This window comes from Coturnix japonica, chromosome 2, assembly GCF_001577835.2.
Source record: "Coturnix japonica isolate 7356 chromosome 2, Coturnix japonica 2.1, whole genome shotgun sequence".
NCBI classification, from domain to species: domain Eukaryota; kingdom Metazoa; phylum Chordata; class Aves; order Galliformes; family Phasianidae; genus Coturnix; species Coturnix japonica.
The window spans coordinates 77,862,043-77,879,522 of NC_029517.1; the positions used below are offsets into that span (position 1 = coordinate 77,862,043).

The 17,480-nt window shown below is 40.6% G+C and overlaps 1 long non-coding RNA gene across 2 annotated transcripts in view; it reads right to left on the minus strand.

Annotated features, from left to right (window-relative positions):
- Positions 1–253: 253 nt before the first annotated feature.
- Positions 254–17,480, minus strand: part of LOC107309888 — a 29,763-nt gene continuing 12,536 nt past the window's right edge. The window contains exons 3-4 of one of the 2 annotated variants that reach the window (XR_001553380.2): positions 6,139–17,187; positions 5,647–5,759 (exon numbers count right to left, since the gene is read on the minus strand). This is a non-coding gene — a long non-coding RNA (uncharacterized LOC107309888). Of the gene's footprint in view, positions 17,188–17,480 lie in introns of both variants that reach the window. The other variant, XR_004306159.1, reaches the window with a different exon arrangement.

Sequence of the window (17,480 nt, forward strand, 5' to 3'; positions counted from 1 at the left end):
TCTCTTCCGCCGTCAGGACCAGTCAGATAGGTCCGAAGTCTGCCCTTCTGGCCGATGTCTGTGCCATTTAAGCTTCTGGGTTTTTTATGCCCGCGCTGAAATGCTGGATACCTGTATTTATGATGTGTGATCTGAAACCTTAGACCCCTTTTGTGTGTGGGATTTCTGAGCGTGGTCTGTTCCTTCGCTTTTCTTCCTTACCAGACAGCGCGTTTCTTGAGTAAAGTACTCAGCAAAAAGGGAAACACACTGAATTTCTTGTGTCTATTACATTCAATATTTCATTTCTACTATTATTAAGGGTACATCTTAAGAGCATGATGTTGTACTAGAAGGATGAAAAGTAGAAACTTCAAAATCAGTTGAAGCAGGCACACTGTCAAAGCAGTACTTGTGTAGGTAGAGTCACAGCAAGGCAGAAAAGAGCAACTATGAAGACAGTCCTTGGTTCTTTCTGATTTCCATCCAATTCTTTTTCATCTAGCATCATACATTTGCTAAACAAATACTTTTTTACACTGAAAACTGATTTTTCCTTTATTTACCGCTTATTTTTCGTAAAGGTATGCAGGCCAGCACAATGCGGTTCAGTGCTCTTGAAGAACTGGAAGCGTTACAATGTTCTGTGGTACTTGGATGCCCAAGGGAAAGAGATTTTTATTATCATTGGTCACAGGATTGCCAAATGTTATCTCATAAATCTGTGTCTTTCACAATGGATGAGGTAAGAAATAACCTTTTTTGTTTCCTTCTGGTTGGTTTAGGTGGTAATGTCCATGGCAATGAGATACAGCTACATTGCTTTCGTGGTTATTTGAATACCAAAAAGAGATGCTTTACACCACAGAAGTTGTTCGTTGAATATATAATATGGTCCCCACAACTCTCCTGTAAAAATACTTTGTGGGAAAACGATCAAATGAGTAATACTTGCTTTCTGGGAGGAAGGGCTTCAAATTGCTCTAAAAAATTTTTTTGGTCTTCAGATATGTTGAGAAAATGGCCGTAGTATGTAGCTGTCGAGGATATCTTTGAAAAGGGAATGGTAGCTTTTAAGGAATTTAAAGTATTATTTCATGGATTGATCACTGAAGAAAAAAAAGCAACAACACAAGAAACAGTGAGCTTACACTTTTGGCATCAGCTCCAAAATTGGCACAGACTTAATGAGAATCATAGAATAGAATCACAAGGTTGGAAAGGAGCTACAAGATCATCTAGTCCAACCATCCTCCCTTTACCATACCTACAGAAAACCACTAAACCATATCTCCTAGCTCCCTATCCAGACTACCATGAGGAAGCAAGATGTAAGCCAGTTGGTTTTATGTGAGGTTAATGTCTGATTTTTCTGTGTTGTGAATAGCAGGGAGTTTCTCATTTCATGCGGTGTTCTATAGGTTTCAGAAAATTCTATATAATTGTGTATATTTTGAGAATAAAGCGAATACAAATGGATCCCCAAAGCTTAAATAGTATCACATTCTGTGTAAGATATAACAAATCCCACCTTTCACATTTCTGTAGTGATCTGCCATTCTTCTTCAAACAGAGCCTTCTCTAAATCATCAGCAAACTTCGAGATACTTCAGATTCTACATAAATTGATACTTTTGATAGAAAGTAAGACATAATTTTTGACCTTTGTGTGTGTGTGTGCGTGTGAAATCACCAAAACACTTTGCTGAGTTCAATATGGAGTGTTATCTGCCATAGCACAGAATCTGTTTGTGTCCCTGTCCTCAGACACAGATTCAAAACCCACTCATCTTATTTAAAAGATGTACTAACTAATGTTGCTGCCAGGTTGGTTCCCAGCCAGCCTAGCCAGTTTTCATGCCTTCCTGGCAATAGACATATGAAGACTGTTTTGTTTTGTTTTGTTTTGTTTTCTTAATGTGAGCAGATGTGACTCACTAGGTGAATTAGCTCCAGCAAGGGATGTGTTGAACATTATGGTGCATGTACCCTGCTGACTTTCTCCTGCATGGAAACTCCAGCGCCTCCTGGGTTTGTAGGATACACAGTGCGTTTCCAGACTGAATCACACCTCTCAGTCAGCACCACAGTGTATGTACCACCCTTCTGAGCTCCTGTGCTAATGTAACAGATCTTTGCATACCAAGCAATCGTTTGCCAAAATGACCAGTTTCATTATACCCACTGGTCCTAAACTCTGTTCCCATAAACAATCTAGGTTATGAAAGATGTGATGTTGCTGAGGATGCTCAACAGTAAGCAATAAGCACAGTCTTCTTCAAACTCATCCTTAAATCTCAGCTTTGCTGTAATGCCTTTCAAAATCTTGAACGCTCTTTGATCACTGCTCGCCATACTGACCAGTAATGTCTCTGGCCCTTGTGTTCTGTTCCCTCTTTCACATCTGTAGCCCTTTACATTTGATGATTTTTGTATAAATACTGCCATTCTGCTTTGTTCCCTAGCACAAGAAACAGCTCGATACAATGGTAGTACAAATACTAACAAAAGCATGAGGCATCTGGTGTCACATCTGATTGGGCCCCAATGTCTTGTCCATCAGCCTCTTCCTATTTTGAGACATGCAGACTCAGTAGGACCACTTGTCCAGAATCAGGCCTGTATTTGTGTAGCTGTTCTGTATTCAGAGAAGGCTCTTATAAAACAGAAAGTGCTTGCAAACTCTCGAGCAGCACAATAACCAACTATCCCTACTATTGCTGTCACTGCCATCCATTATGTCTGTTTTCTTTGACTGCTATCTGTAATATTCTCTAGGAACGTTCAAGTGAAGCAACGTAAACTGTATCCTTTTTGGTTCCCCTCTGAAGTTTCCCCATTTGTTGATTAAAAGAATGCTTTGCAGCAATAAGAAAAGGTTGCGTTCATCAGCAAATGCTCATACAGTGCTGTAGGAGTTATAAACATAGGTTTCTATTAAACAATTGTTATGGCAAAAAGAACTCGGCATCTCTTGTTTTGTAGTATGTTTACTGCGTCGTCCTGGTATACATCCATTACTTCAATTATCTAAAGAAAGAGGCTTTGATAGATTTCAACCCAATGATGTGATCCTTGTGAGAGGCACACACATGCACTTATTGTTGAAGGTAGAAAATGGTTGCTTTGTGCAGTTATGGTTGTGTAGCTGAGAATATAGATCAGTAGAAGCAGAAAGGCAGCCTGATCATGTATTCATACTAATAATGATTACTTTGTTAAGTGAGTTGAGCTCCAACCTTGGTGGAAGTTTATCCAGTGCTCTGCACCATTTTGAATGGTGAACGACTTGTGGCTTGGGAAATACAGATTTCCAGTAATGTAAAACTATGTGAAAAATGCACCATCTAATACATTGTTTGCATGACATTCACAGAAAGCAAATCAGTGAACTGACAGATAACGAGATTTATTTCTTACTTCACAGAGTCAGAGTCTGGAGCAAATGCCCCTCTCCCCTTCCACCTTTCCACAGGCAGGCAGGAATCACTGCTCAGGAGGACCAGAAGCAATATCTGCAGTGCGTTCTGGTAGTTCCAGCTCTCTGTTTGTTTATTTGTTAATAAGTAAGCCCCAATGAGGTTGGGTAGTTCTTGGTAAATCCTTAAGAGATTTTCTGTATGCCCAGATGTGTAATCATTAATACCCAGTGCCACAGCCAGATGTATAAACTGTTGTGCCTGAGCAGAGTCTTGAGGGTGTAAAGGGTCTGTGCACACTGACACCTCTCCAAGAGCAGGGCCTTAGGAAGTATCACCTTCCTGCCCATTTACATTAGCGAGCACTTCTTACTGTAGTATGAGGCATTGCTGTCATTCCTTGTGTATTATACTAGGGAAGAAAAACTTGGACAATTAATGCAGTGTGGCATTTCATTATATTTTTTTCTGATTCAAGAAAAGGAATTATGTTTTCTAAAATAAAGGTTGGTTTGTTTTTTTTTTTTTAGCTTAGAATGAATTTCCTCTGCAAATGCTAGATAGATTTTTTTTATTTTTCATTCTAGAAGTAAAACGGTGTAGAATAAAAGCAGCTGAGTTCTCTTTATACAGTGGTCAGCTCTTTACATTATTCTCCTTACTAACACCTGAATGTCGGTTCTGTGAAAAGTAAAGTAAATGACTGGTTCTGATAAGAAAGTAGTACTGTGTACTTTGTGCTGCTGCTGTGCTTCGTATTTCCCAGCTGTACTCTTTGGATTAAAGGACGTCTACTTCCCTCTAGGAATACTGAATCAGGGTTTGTCCTTGCAAACACAAGAGCAGCAGGTTGGACTCAAGGTAATAGTATGCCGTCTCAAGGACTTGGGTGCAGTTCACATCTGAGTTAAACAACTGAAGCAGTGTGTTACAGATCATGCTATTTGCCAATTGGCTCCTTTTCATGTACCTGGGAAAACGTGGCTCTGGCTTCCAACATGATTACTGGGCTAGCTCCAATATGGGGACCTCTATAAATCGGCACCACTTCTTCTTACCTACACATGCCTTCACTCCCAGTTCCACTCTCTGGGGCTGCACTTGGCACTTGAATGAAGTGAATAAGCGAATTGTTTATCACAACCATTGGGAGTGCAGCAGTCTGCAGAGGGGAGGACTTGAACCTCTGCACCTGATTTACCACAATTACACATGCAACACGCTCCATGTAGTCAGACCATCCTTCATGTTTACTGACCATCTGCTCTGTACAAACAGAATTCTCGATGCCTTGACATCCAAACATCAAACCTGCACTCCCTGAAAGTCACTTTTCAGATATTCAGTGTACTTTTGAACTCTTTAGCTTCCAACCTAAAAACAGGTCTTGAAGCCTTTGGGCTAGACTCAATGAATACAGTCGTTCCAGTTCACTGCTTGGCTTTGTCTCTTACTATTGCCAGAGGATGGCTTATTCGTACCTGCCTTTGGAGCTCTACTGATAGTTTATCTAGCAGCATGCAATTAAGCTGAACACACCTATGTATGTAGCTTCAGTTTATCCAGTATAGCTTCTCACTTCTCCCTTTCCATAAGAAGTGAATGTGAAACACTTATCGACAAGCTAAAAGTAAAAGCTATCGTTCAGAGCCATGTTAAGAATTGCTGTCTGTTAACACGTGGGACTGGCTGAAGCCTGCTGGGATCGATGACAGTAGAAATGTTATAGTTGGTTTTCAGGATTGCAGTGTATTTATCCCCTATAGTCAAATCTGTTATAAGAAAACATCTTTCAACACTGTTTTCTAAGAAAATAGCCGACAGCTAAAATATAAATGTATAGTATGTAATTATTCAAAACATTATAGTTCAATCAGTTAAATTATGAGCGCACAATGCAGAAAAAAAAATAAAAACTGAAATTTAAATCAAGGAAAGAACTAAAATTTGATTCAGATTACTTTTTCATATTTATGAACTGCATTACATCATGCCAAACTACTCTTAGATAAGGAGAATAGCACTCAGTGATTCTGCTGTGATGACAAAGCAATACTTCAAATAGAAAAGAGCTCTTAAAGAATCAGTTATTTGGATGTTTGAGATTCATAATGGAAGATAATAGTCTTTTTGATGATGAATCCACTGCATAAGCCAAGAATATTTCTAGAGCTGATTTCAGAGTAGATCCATTAGCATAACCTAAGACATATCCTTGGTATCCAGATAAGAAAAGTTATTGTACTGTTGTAATGACAAAGTTTGAGTGTTAGAGAGTTTCTGAAGTAATAATGTGCTTTTTGCAGGCAGGCTTCAGAATTGGTTTCTTCAGTGTACGTATTACAAAGTGAGAGGCATAATCTGGGTTTGTGTAGAAAAAAACAGGGTGGGGGTTATTAGCATAACATCATAGATATGTTTTAAGAAACAAATATTTTCATCCACTTCTGGATCACAGGGTCATTAAACGTCTTTCTCAGACTGTCTGGCACAATGGACTCTCTATCCTGAATGTTTAGAAACTCTTTGCTATCATTCTTCTTCTTCTTCTTCTTCTTTTTTCCCCCAAACTGTCTAATGTAATGCCCAATGAACTGTGAAAGCTGTGGCTGAGTGTATATGAAGCATGCACTGTTATAAACTGATGGCCTTTTGGGATAGTTAACTTTGTGCTCTACTGAGTACACGGCAAGAGCTCTTTTCTACAATGTGCCAAACAAAACTGCTCTTTTTTACGTACCTGGAATTCCTAGTTGCATTAATTCATGCTTTATGTATATACTAATACTGAGGATGCCCATGCTCGTGTTCAGGTATTACTTGTTTTCATCAAAGACACTGCAATAGAAATCATCCATTGGATATGACACTTCCTTACAGACTCATGGCAGCGTGTTCTTTATTTCCTTCAAAAATTGAATGTTAGTGAAAGTGGGTTCAGTTATGTAGGCAGCAAATACTCCCCGACGTTACCCTTCTTTAACAAGTGTTTTGACTACTTTCACAGAGGAAAGAATTGTACTATTGTTCTACTTGTCGTGTATTTATTATGCAGCTCAGGTAGTTAATGCTGTGTTGACAATGCGGACCAAAAATTCAGTGTATTTAATTCTAGTTTGCAAGATAGTTATCACCCATTTTGTATCGCTTTATTTCTTGGTGGGTTTCTACTTTATTTTATTTATCTCAACTATTTAAAATGTCTGCAAATATCCCCATGGCAATGGAATTCACTTGGCAGCAATCTATAGTTATGAATCATGACTAGACAGTAAATAAATGGCTTAAGGCATAACTAAAGACCAAATGCAAGCTGATGTGTTTGGTAACAGCAAAAGGTATTTATTGTGAACGTACTTCTACACCATTAATATTCTTTCCCAGAAAAACAAGAGTTCTGTAGAAAGTTTGTGAGTTTTATACTGATTTTTTGAGGCACGCTGACCAAAACCAACTCTTTCCTTATAGATGGATGGATATCCCCACAACTCCACTGTGCCTGAATTCAGAAAGGAAAGGCAGCTGTGGTAATTCTATTGGAAAGAATTCAAAATCATTGCATTTCTTTGATTATTTACCTATTAGTGCTATGGGTTATCCACAGCACATATGTGTAAAAGTAGCCTTTTAGAAGAGCACTTTGCTTGAGGCCATGCCTTTGACATACAGCAGGCTAAAGCAGCATTTAGGGACTTTCAAAAGATCTACTGTACATATATTTAACTTGCAGTGAATAAACAAGCCACTGTTTTTCTTAATGGTATGTAATGGAATAAGATGGCTGAAGATTTGCCAAGCTTTTTTATTTATTTAATATTTTTTTTCTTTTGCAAGAGAACACTGTTTGATTTTCTTGGGATACAATTGGCAAAGAAGCCTTTTTCAGAGTATTCATAATTACCACCGCTATGAAAAAAAAGTGTCCATTCAACTTAATGTCTTAGATGGACCCATTAGCTACTGATGTCTCGTTGCATAAATGCACACGGTTGCAAAAGTGACACAGGTTTTTAATGCAGGATGTCTTAATCCATTGTGATAGCTACGTGGCTTCTCCTTCAGAACATGGGGAGGAGACTGTGCAGCCAAGGGGATTTTAATTCCATGTCTGAAGTTCAGCAAGTGGAAGAGCGAGCATTCAAAGACTTAAAATAAACCACAACGTGATAAATCATAACAAAGTACAAAATGAAAACATTCGATTTATTTAGAGAACGTTCTCAAAGAATGGAAGACATCAGTCATGGACCAAAGCATACATTTATCCAGACAGCTGTTAATTCACAGTTTATTTATAAAATGATTCCATTTTTGATAACATCTGTGTATGGCAAGATGCCCAACCTCTGGGGCACAATGGGGAAAGGTTATTAAGCTAGCGTTCTTTCTCTTTATCTACAAGCAAAGAAGCTGGAAAGAATCACAGTGTTACTCTGCTGACTCAACTCCAACAGCAACGCCAGGTGAAGTCCTACTAAGGTGAAGTCCTACTAATTTACACCCATCAGAGAAAAAAAAGATCCAATGGTGAGAACAGGAAAACTTCACAGGAGGTCCTCAGAAAAGCCTTCCAAAGGTAGTAGACCTATTTTGATGTAAAGTCAGCACTTTGCCTTCCACCACAGAGGAAGTTAGACCAAAGTAATAACACAAAGTAACTAAAAAAAAAATCAGAAATTATCTTGCGTATTTTTGCATTAGTTTCTGATGGGAAATCCAGGTGTCTACAGGCAGCACAGATATTATAGCTATTACAATTAATTCCACTTTTCTGATCGTTTGAATGGGAAAACACTAACAGAATTTCTGCTTGTGTGATTTCTTGAAAGAACAGTGAGTGCTAATAGCTAATGCATCTACAAGGCAAAGTACTGGTCTGGACTGAAACAAAGTTCTTACCATGTTTGTGTGTGTGTGTGTGTGTGTGTGTGCAAAGGTTCCATTCACTGTGTGTGACTTACAAGTTTAGCATGGCTGAAAAAATAAATTGCATTGGCCACAAAATGTTTTTCTCTAATAGTAATGACCTAAAACATATATTCGATATTGGAAAAAATAACATGTTGGTCATTTGTCTGACAGATTTTACCGCTTCCTGACTGATTATTGAGGAATTCAGAATGCTTTCTGGCAAACAATAAGTATGCCTACACTGGGGAATTTCTTGTTCTTTTCTCTCTTTTTTTTTTTTTTCAGGAAGCACAGTTACATTAGTGCTATAAACGCAGGCTTTCTCACCACCATTTATCTAATGCTGTCTGGGCTCCGCCGCTTTTCTATATCCCTTTTATCCGCTTCATAGCGGGGCCCCAATCCTGCAATTAATTCCCCTTAGTAGAGAGACTGGCAGTGTCACAGCCATTACCGATATCTTTCTGTAAACATGGAGGTGATAGCAGCACCTGAGCTAGCAAATACCAAGCTGGCAGTTTTGCATGGAGGTCAGATTAGATTCACTGAGATACAGTGCCATGAAGAAGCCATTTGCCCTTCGGCATGGCAGCCACTGGGGCAGAGGCTGCATGATCCCAAGGCAGTGAGGTCCCCACCCTCGCTGCGATGATTTGGTGGCTGATGCAATCAATTAGGAAATGGAGATGAGAATGGGCCAACCTGGTTTCTGTCTTAGCTTTTCCCAGTGTGAGCTGAAGAGCTATTTCAGTGTTTTGGAGTTTTCCTGTCCAGGTCCTTCCTCCCCTCCTCATTTTCATTTTTTTTTAAAATGAAATTCTAATGTTCTACAACAGAGCACTTGTATTCAATGCAAAACAACACATCTTAAAATGGAGGAGTGTTTTTAAGGCTTTCTTCCTCAGCAAACTGACTTCCACAGAGCTCCACACATGCCCCTGGTAAATAAGTTAGGAAATAAAGAGCATTAAACTCATAAAACAATTGCTGTATTTTGCTGAGGGTTGGCATCCCTGCAGTACAGCTGCTTCACTCGGCCTCCTGGGAGCCGGGAAAGGGACAATAGCGAACTATGTAATGTGACTGACATATCTTCTAGTCCCCCAGCCTAAAGGCATACAAGCGTATATTTACCCATACCATCAGATCAGAAGCGTTTCTGTAGGCTTAATGCCATCTTAAAAGACCTTCTCACAACCAACCAGAAGTCAATGGCTTCATGAAAGAATCCATCTCTGAAACTCCTGCGTGAGCTTACCTAGGATGATCTTAACAAACACTTTTGGCCATGCAGTCACTGAGATGGTTTTCCCTAAAACATGCCTTTTTATCTTGTTTAGCATCTAGCCTAACAGGTGTGGCTACGCCTGCAAGCAGCCCAAAACAGCCAGCCGTGCTTGTAAAGAAATATTAAAATCTGCAGTCATCAGGGGAGAGAAGTCTTCACTGAAGACTGTAAATAAGAGAAGAATGCAGTGGTTTTGGGCCTCCTGCCCAAGCAGATAAACCTTGACTCGTGTTGTGCCTTTGCTTTCTTAAGAAGCCCCAAGAGTTATTTCTGGTTGGAGGCAAAAGAAGTCAGTTGTTGTAATTATTGTCACAAATGGGGCCATTCCCACAGCTGGAGCTCACACTGGAGGCCAAACTGAACTGAACCCATAGCATTACTCCAGGCTGTGGAGCCCAGCAAGGCCCAGCACTCTCGTTTGAACATGGCCCCTGGATGCTCTAGCTTGATCCTACACCTTTCCCCCTCCACTACTGATTTATGATGGTTTGTCCTTAGTCACACCCTATTTCCCAGTGTGCATGTCCTGTGACAACCCCTCTGCTCTCAAGTGGGTGTTGAAAAAGCGAAAGGGAACAGGAAGGTAGTAAGTAACTAGGTGATGGTTAATTAGCTTGGCCTTCCAGGAGCTAAAGGACAACAAATCTCACACCCTATAAGGAGAAGTCACTCCTCAGGAAATCCTTACAGATCATTGTTCTAATGGAGCAGGAAAACAAGCCTCTCACAATAGAAAATATCTTCCCATCAGAAGCGTTAGAAAATGATAAAGCAACCAAACTGTGATAGAGTGAGTCATCACTCAACAGTTTTTCCTCAGTGCTTTTCCAGTGATTGCTTACAAAAGCTGTGGGTTGCTAAGACAGAGTTTGAAGGCTCTAAGATTGGAAGGGCCATCAAGAGACACCCTATGTAATGAAAGTGCCGGCTTCCAAATTTCAGTCAAGCTCAGAAGCAGAGGACCTGCAGGAAGGTCTGTCTTTCTTGTTCTAAATTAAAGATGTGCTTTTTAGCAAATCTGAGGGAAGTGTTGCGGTTGCTATGGACAAAACGTAAGTAGGATTCAAAACTCAGGGTTTTCTCTTTTAGTAGATAAAAAGCAAAGAAGATCAAAGAAGTTAAAGGAGTGTAAATGCTGTCACATCCCTTGCAGAACCACCAGACTTAGCCCCAGACCACGTGATGGAAGATATCTTTGACTACAGCATTCCCCTGCCCATCCTGGTACCTAGACCTTGTGTCCTTGTAGCCTACTCAAGTGACTTAAGTGCAGAAGGTCTTTAAGCCATCACTCAGCTTCCTCTTCATTACCCATTCAGACTGTCCAAGTAATTCATTTACTACCTGCAATTATCTGATATGAAGAGGAACTGAGCTTAAAAAAGGAAAACCACTCTGAAGTCCTGCGGAGGTATCACATTCTCTTCCTTCCTGCAGATGCAAGTTGTCTAAAATAGCCACCCTCCTCTAGCATTCGGTTATCTCTGGTATAGCAGGTTGCCTGTAGCTACACTGCAAACAATTAAGATAAGACATCAGTATTTTACCACTGTGTGGTCTAGCCTTACTTAAAGCAAGTCTGGTTGATGTGTTGTTGATGAAAAAATATCAACACCTAACAATACCTTTCCTGCCTTGAAGCACATACTATTGTTATCAACAACCCAGCCACAAGGGATGTTCCAAAAGTAAAAAATGGAGAAAAGTCTGTTGGAAACCCAGGTTTTGGAGTCACACTGGAACAAGAATCATGAGAAGAAGAAATCAGAACTAGATTTTGTATCTATTGTGCTCTTGTCTACCTGCAATATTCTTGTGGAAAATGATGGAAAAATGCTTAGGCAGACTTAATCAACCTAATCATTGGAGACCTCCTGAGCTATAAGGAATTTACAGCTTTCTTGGAATTCCCTTTGGTTCTTTTGTCAAGATAGCTGGGAGCTTGTTACAATTCTGTGTTTCATGTTGGTTTGATATGCCGTGACTCCCTGCTCTGAGAGCAATAGGCTGAGCTGCAGCAGTGCCTCTGTCCTGAGAATGTCCAGACGTGCTCCGTACCTCTAATGAGATTATTTTTACCATCTTAAGGGTATTTTAGGTCTTCACAGAGTCGGAGTTTAGCTGCATACCTTACAGGCATGTTATATATCTAAAGACTTATGTCAGCTGCGTACTCTACTGCATAAAGAATGTCAGAAATATGTAATGTATGATAAACAGAAAGATGTGCTTGGGGTTTCCATCATGCTTCTTCTTAGTGAGGTATTTCAGGACTTCAACTAAATGCACATGTCTTACATTAGAGAAGCTTAGCGGGCTCAGAATATGTATATCCCCATTTCCCTTCAGCCTGTGAAGCTGCATTACTACCAAAGCTGAGTAAAGTATCTTTATTGAGTCACTGTAAACAGCTCCTATTCAGCTCTCAACCCTGCCATCACACTACCGAGCTTTTTATTTTTCCTTTTTTTTTTTTTTTTCCTGCAGCTTTTTTCTCTTTCGGAAACAAGCACTTTTTCATACATGTTGATTTCATCATTCAGGAATTTAATTCAGCAGTCACCTTAAAAGGCCATTCATTTTGAGTCTAGGGAGGAGCGCATTTGCTTCCTTTGCAAAACGTGATGTCAAGGTTTATAGATATTTTTTTTACCCCCCTTAATTCATCTTAAAATAGGAAACTGAGAAAGCGCTCTGTAGTAGAACACAGCATGCATTTACATGGTCAGCTAAATGAACAAAGCCAAGAGGTTTGCGAGGGGCTTGCTGCTTAATAACTCGAGTTCTCACTGGGAGATCTTTCAAAGGGTCACAGGTACATATGGAGTAGTTGCCCTAGTTGGGCAAGCTGCTGATTCAGGCTTCGTAATTAGCCAGCTAAAGAGCTCAAAGAGAATAATAAATGAATAAATAAATAAATGCATAGACCCAGATGAGAGCTAGGTGTTGGTGTGGCTGTAATTTCTCTCCCAGATATCTGGTTCCCAGATTACAGTGCTGTCTGGCTGTATCTGCCACACTGCCAATGTGGAGAACAAAACAAAGGCCTGGTAGGCTTCACCACAACACCTTTTGTTTTGGTATAGGTCTCTCCAAATCTGATTGTTGATTGCAGGTGAGGCTGATGGCTCCAAGTGCTATTAAAGTTATCTACACATTTCATCATAAAGCCCTGTTTCCAGCCAGTTGTAGATTTTTCAGAGTTCAGCTTCTGGAACTGGGCTGTTCAGAGGTGCTCAGCTGCACTTGCCACATCACAAACACACACATGTATGGGTGATGGTGCTTTTCAGATACAGGAAAAAAGCAAAATGCATTTCACTCAGGTCTCTGGAATGAGTATTTGGCATTTGGTATCAGGAGGTGTGGAGGAGGAAGTGGGCTTTCTGAAAGAGCACAGTCTTTTATGGTCCTTGAGCAAATTCAGCCAGGGTTAGCTAAGACAGAGGCCTTTCAAAGCTTACAGCTCTACACATGCTCAGCAGAAACCTTTAAAGTATTAGCAGCTAACCTCCTTGATGATTTGAGCATGTCCAGTCGAAATGCAAGATTCTTTTATTTCTTGGTGTAGTTGTTAAATGCTCTGTGGCAGGCTGTGCTTCACACTTAGATCTGAACCGAGGTGGTACAGGAGGAAGGGAGAAAGGCCACAGGCAGTGCTGCTGATCCAGGGAGAGGATAACGGCAATGGTCCAAGCAATGAGTTGTGTCTGTGTTTGCATCTGATGTCTGCAATGCACTTATCTTGGATTTTCTAGGGCCAAGGATTTGCTGTGCCAGATTAGGAATGTGTGGGAAGTTTAAGGAGCAGATGTGAGGACTGGCTATATACAAAGTACTGGACTTACAACTGAGGGTGAGGAGAAGGTGGAACAGTGGTGCAGATAAATTGCTCCTGGGGTGTGAATGCTGCTTTAGAGTCAGTCCTGCCCCTCCAGAACTCCTTCCTCATAAGACAAAATTTGTGTGAAGGTACCTGGATGTTCCTCATTTCCTCGGTGATCAATGTGATTCCTGCCTTGAAAAAGACAGGTGCTCAGAGGTATAACCAAAGGCAATGGGGGCTGTGCTTTTAGTATATGCAAAAAAATATAGTATGAAGTGTTTGCAAAGATCAGATTTTAATATCCCAAATTGGATGCAAATAATTAATGTATCTTTCTCTTCATTTCTCATCTGCTCACCTCAGAGATTTACATAGACTAATTAATGTCCATGAAGTACTCATATATTGTAATATTGTCAATTAAGAAGTACCTCGGGGAACAAATAAAAGAATAGTCAATAAAGTCTTATGCCACATTAAACTATGAGAAGAATACAAATCATGCAACTGTTGTTCATTGCATGGCCACTTCTTGATCTGAATACAGCAAAATTACTCTGAAAAAATAGTCATGCAGCGGAGTTGAGTCATAGTACATCCATGGAAGTGTTAATTGGAAAAACACCATCCCTTTCCTTTCATGTAACAGTAATAGCATAGAGGCAGTGTTTTTTCAAGCCTTCTCCCCTTATAGGGCCCTATAAGCTTTGCAGGAGAGATGCAGACCCTTGGATAAGGACAAGATGATGGTTTGTTCCAAGGTTACCCACTCTGATGGCCTAGGAAGTCCTCTGGATCTCTAGGAGTCTGCAGACCACATGTTTTAAGCCACCGTCTCTGACTGTATATCTCACAAAGTCAAATAATAATAATAAAACAAAGCCTGTTGCATCAAAAATCATTTTCTTGGTCATTCTAGAAACATGCACTGTATAATAATTAAGCATTCAGCACTCTCGCTGCTAGCAATGTTCTTGAAAGGAAGATAGGAGTCTGTTCTGACTGTACTTTATCAGATGTCCTGCCTAGGATTTTGTCTCTATCTGCTCTATCTTTTTTTTTCCCCCCAGTTGCCACTGCTCTATTTGCTCTGGCCAACCACCACTCATGTAGCCCTGGTCCAGTACATTGGCTCACCTCCACCTTCTTAGCTCAGCTCCTATCACATGCCAGGTGCCGCAATCTGCTTTGAACACTCACATACTTGAGTGTTTCCATTCCACTGCAAATTGAGGGTGTTATTTGATTCTGCAAAAACAAATATTACAAAGGCGTTTCCTCTTGTAGTTTTGGAACTTCTGTCACCAATGCACAAAGATCTGTAATTGCAGCAGTGTACCCCTCCATCCACCACAGCTGCCTCCAGCAGTGTTCCCCCTCATTAGAAATCCATCCTATAATTTCAGATTAGAACTGGAACATAAGGTAGTAATTGGCCCTTTCTGTTCTAGTCTTTGCAGATTTTACATTGTCAAGATGAGGCGTTTGTTGTTTTTAAACCTTTCCACCCCTTGGCAACAGGTCTTGAACTTCATTTCGCTTTGCTTCGCCTACGCTGGCAGTTGCCCTGGTTCAGCTGCTGTGAGAGCTGGCTGCAGACAGGAAGAGCAAGCCTCTGATCCTCTTGGTAATAGTACAGCCACTGATTTATTTACTTTTTCTCACTAATTGACATTCAGCTTTTTGCTCCATTGCTGACCTGCGTCACTTTCCCATTGCTACTCTGGCTGTGAAAATCATAGAAGAAAGTGGTGCGGAATTATAGGCTTTGTCAGTGCTCTATTCTAAATATCTTCCTTCTGGAAGAAAGGGAACAAGGTATATATCTCATTACTCATTATTTTTAAAATGATACATCCTTAAAAACTGTGGTTGTTCCCTGTATTGGAGAGAAATATGAGAGACCTTCTTGAGCTCAGAATATGTTATTGCTGCCTTCGTTCTGGTGAGGTCACACCTGGAGTGCTGGACCCATTTCTGACCCCTCCAGCAGAAAAAAGATACAGACATATTAGAAAGAGTCCAATGTAGGGCCATGAAGATTATGAAGGGGCGGGAGCATCTCTCTTATGAGGAAAGGCTGAGAGATCTGGGCCTGTTCAACCTGTAGAAGCAGCAGTTCAAGGGGAACTCATTCACATCTATGAGTAGCTGAAGGAAGGATGCTGAAAGGATGAGGCCAGTTTCCTCCTCTGATCTTCCTGACTCTTGCCTCAGGGTCTGCATGGCTGAGGTGTGCACACGCACACACATGAACCACCAACACCAATTCCCTTCTGCTTTATTGATACCAACACACTATAAAATGCCAGAGATAAGTTTCTAAGTAAGTTCCACAGGCAACATCATCTTTCTTTCTAATTACCCCCTGTTAGTGGGGATAACCATTTCCTCAGAGGGTACAATGTTAAACTACATTCCAGTATTCACCCTGACTTCCTGGTAAGGCTAAGCTTTAAAAAATGATCTTATTCCTTGTGGGAAGCAGAAAATTCTGTCCTAAAAAGTACTTCTGAAAATCAAGCCTTTCTATCTGGAGGAAAGTGTGCAGCTTGTAGTTGCTTCCTCTCCTCATGTGTTCCCATGAGTGGAGATGGCCCTAATCTGACTTTTCCTTTCTCATCATACTCGGTGCATTTGCTTCCTTGATGGGTTGTGTTTGACTGTGTTTGTTTAGTTTCTTGCTGTTTGCCATGCTAACTTCTTTGGTTTTTTTTTCTTCAGGAGTTTGCATTACTGCAGTCTTCATTCTGTATCCTGCTGTGCTTTGGTTTGGGTGGGTTTAGCATGTCAGTTGTATGAAATATGATCCTCTTATCTCTGGCAAAAGTCTGAGGTTTATCACCAGCTTTTGACACAGAGGAATTCAAGATATAGCTGCTTTTACAAAGAAGCTCTCTGGGATCAGTGGGGTCGTTCTGAAGATGAAAACAGTCTGAACTCCCTGCAGAAATACCTGAAAGGACCATAATGGTTATCTGCCTTGCTTCACATCCCCACATGGAAAGCTGGTTGTCAGTATTTGTGTCAGTGGCATTTCATTTGCTGAGACACTTCAGATTTTAAGAGAAACAGCTCAATGTATGTCATAATTGGTACTGAACAGCACACTCACCAGGCTATAGCCCAGCCTGGGAATGGTGAATGTCAGAAAGAGAGAAAAAAAATAACTCAAAAGAAGTTTGAAAAAAAATCTGAGTAGCACTGACAGATGGTACAGCCCTTTTAGGAAATCACGACTTTCCCCTCAGTTGCTAAACAGGGATTACATATGAGACAATTATCAAGAGCATCAGCAGTCGAGTAGTACTTAATGCTGAGTGGTCTTAGGCACCCTTGAAGCCATCTGACACAACTTCCATCTTATCCAGCCTGCTTCTTGGATGGTGGAATTCATCCCTGCAGTTCTTTATTTCTACATGGGAAGAGAGGAATACTCTACTCTTTAGACTGACCAGGAGGCTGCTCAGATGCATTACCCAGACCGCTGTGCAGTTGTGCAAAGACAAATGAGAACGTGTCAGAATACATTTCTCCGCAGCTTAGACTCCACATGCAGTAGCTGCTCTTACCCAGAACAGCGATCTTTCTCTCTGCCACTTTCCATGGGACAGAGTTCAGCCCCACTGATGACCGAATGTCCTTCCCAAGCACTCCAGGGATACTTGCAGAGAGACAGTGATGTAACGCTCACAGCAGAAATGAAACTCAGATGAGTTAAGGGGAATGTATATGAAGAACATGCATTTGCTACAGAAATTCATCTGGCAAAGAAATAGGAAAAAAAATAAAAAATAAAACAGAAGCAGATCTCATTGCTTGCTCGGAAAAAAACATTGCAAAATGCATATTGTTTACTTCAGCCTTCCTTCAGCAGAAGCAGTGAGATATTGTCTGCAAAATTACCACCTGCATTCCCTACTTTAACTGCAATATATCCAATAACTACTCCAAAGAGAAAAGCTATAGACACCTTCCAGAGATACAGTTCTCAGAGCTGGACAAAGCCATGTTTACTACAGACTCCTCTCAGCGATGCACTAAATGCTACAAAGGG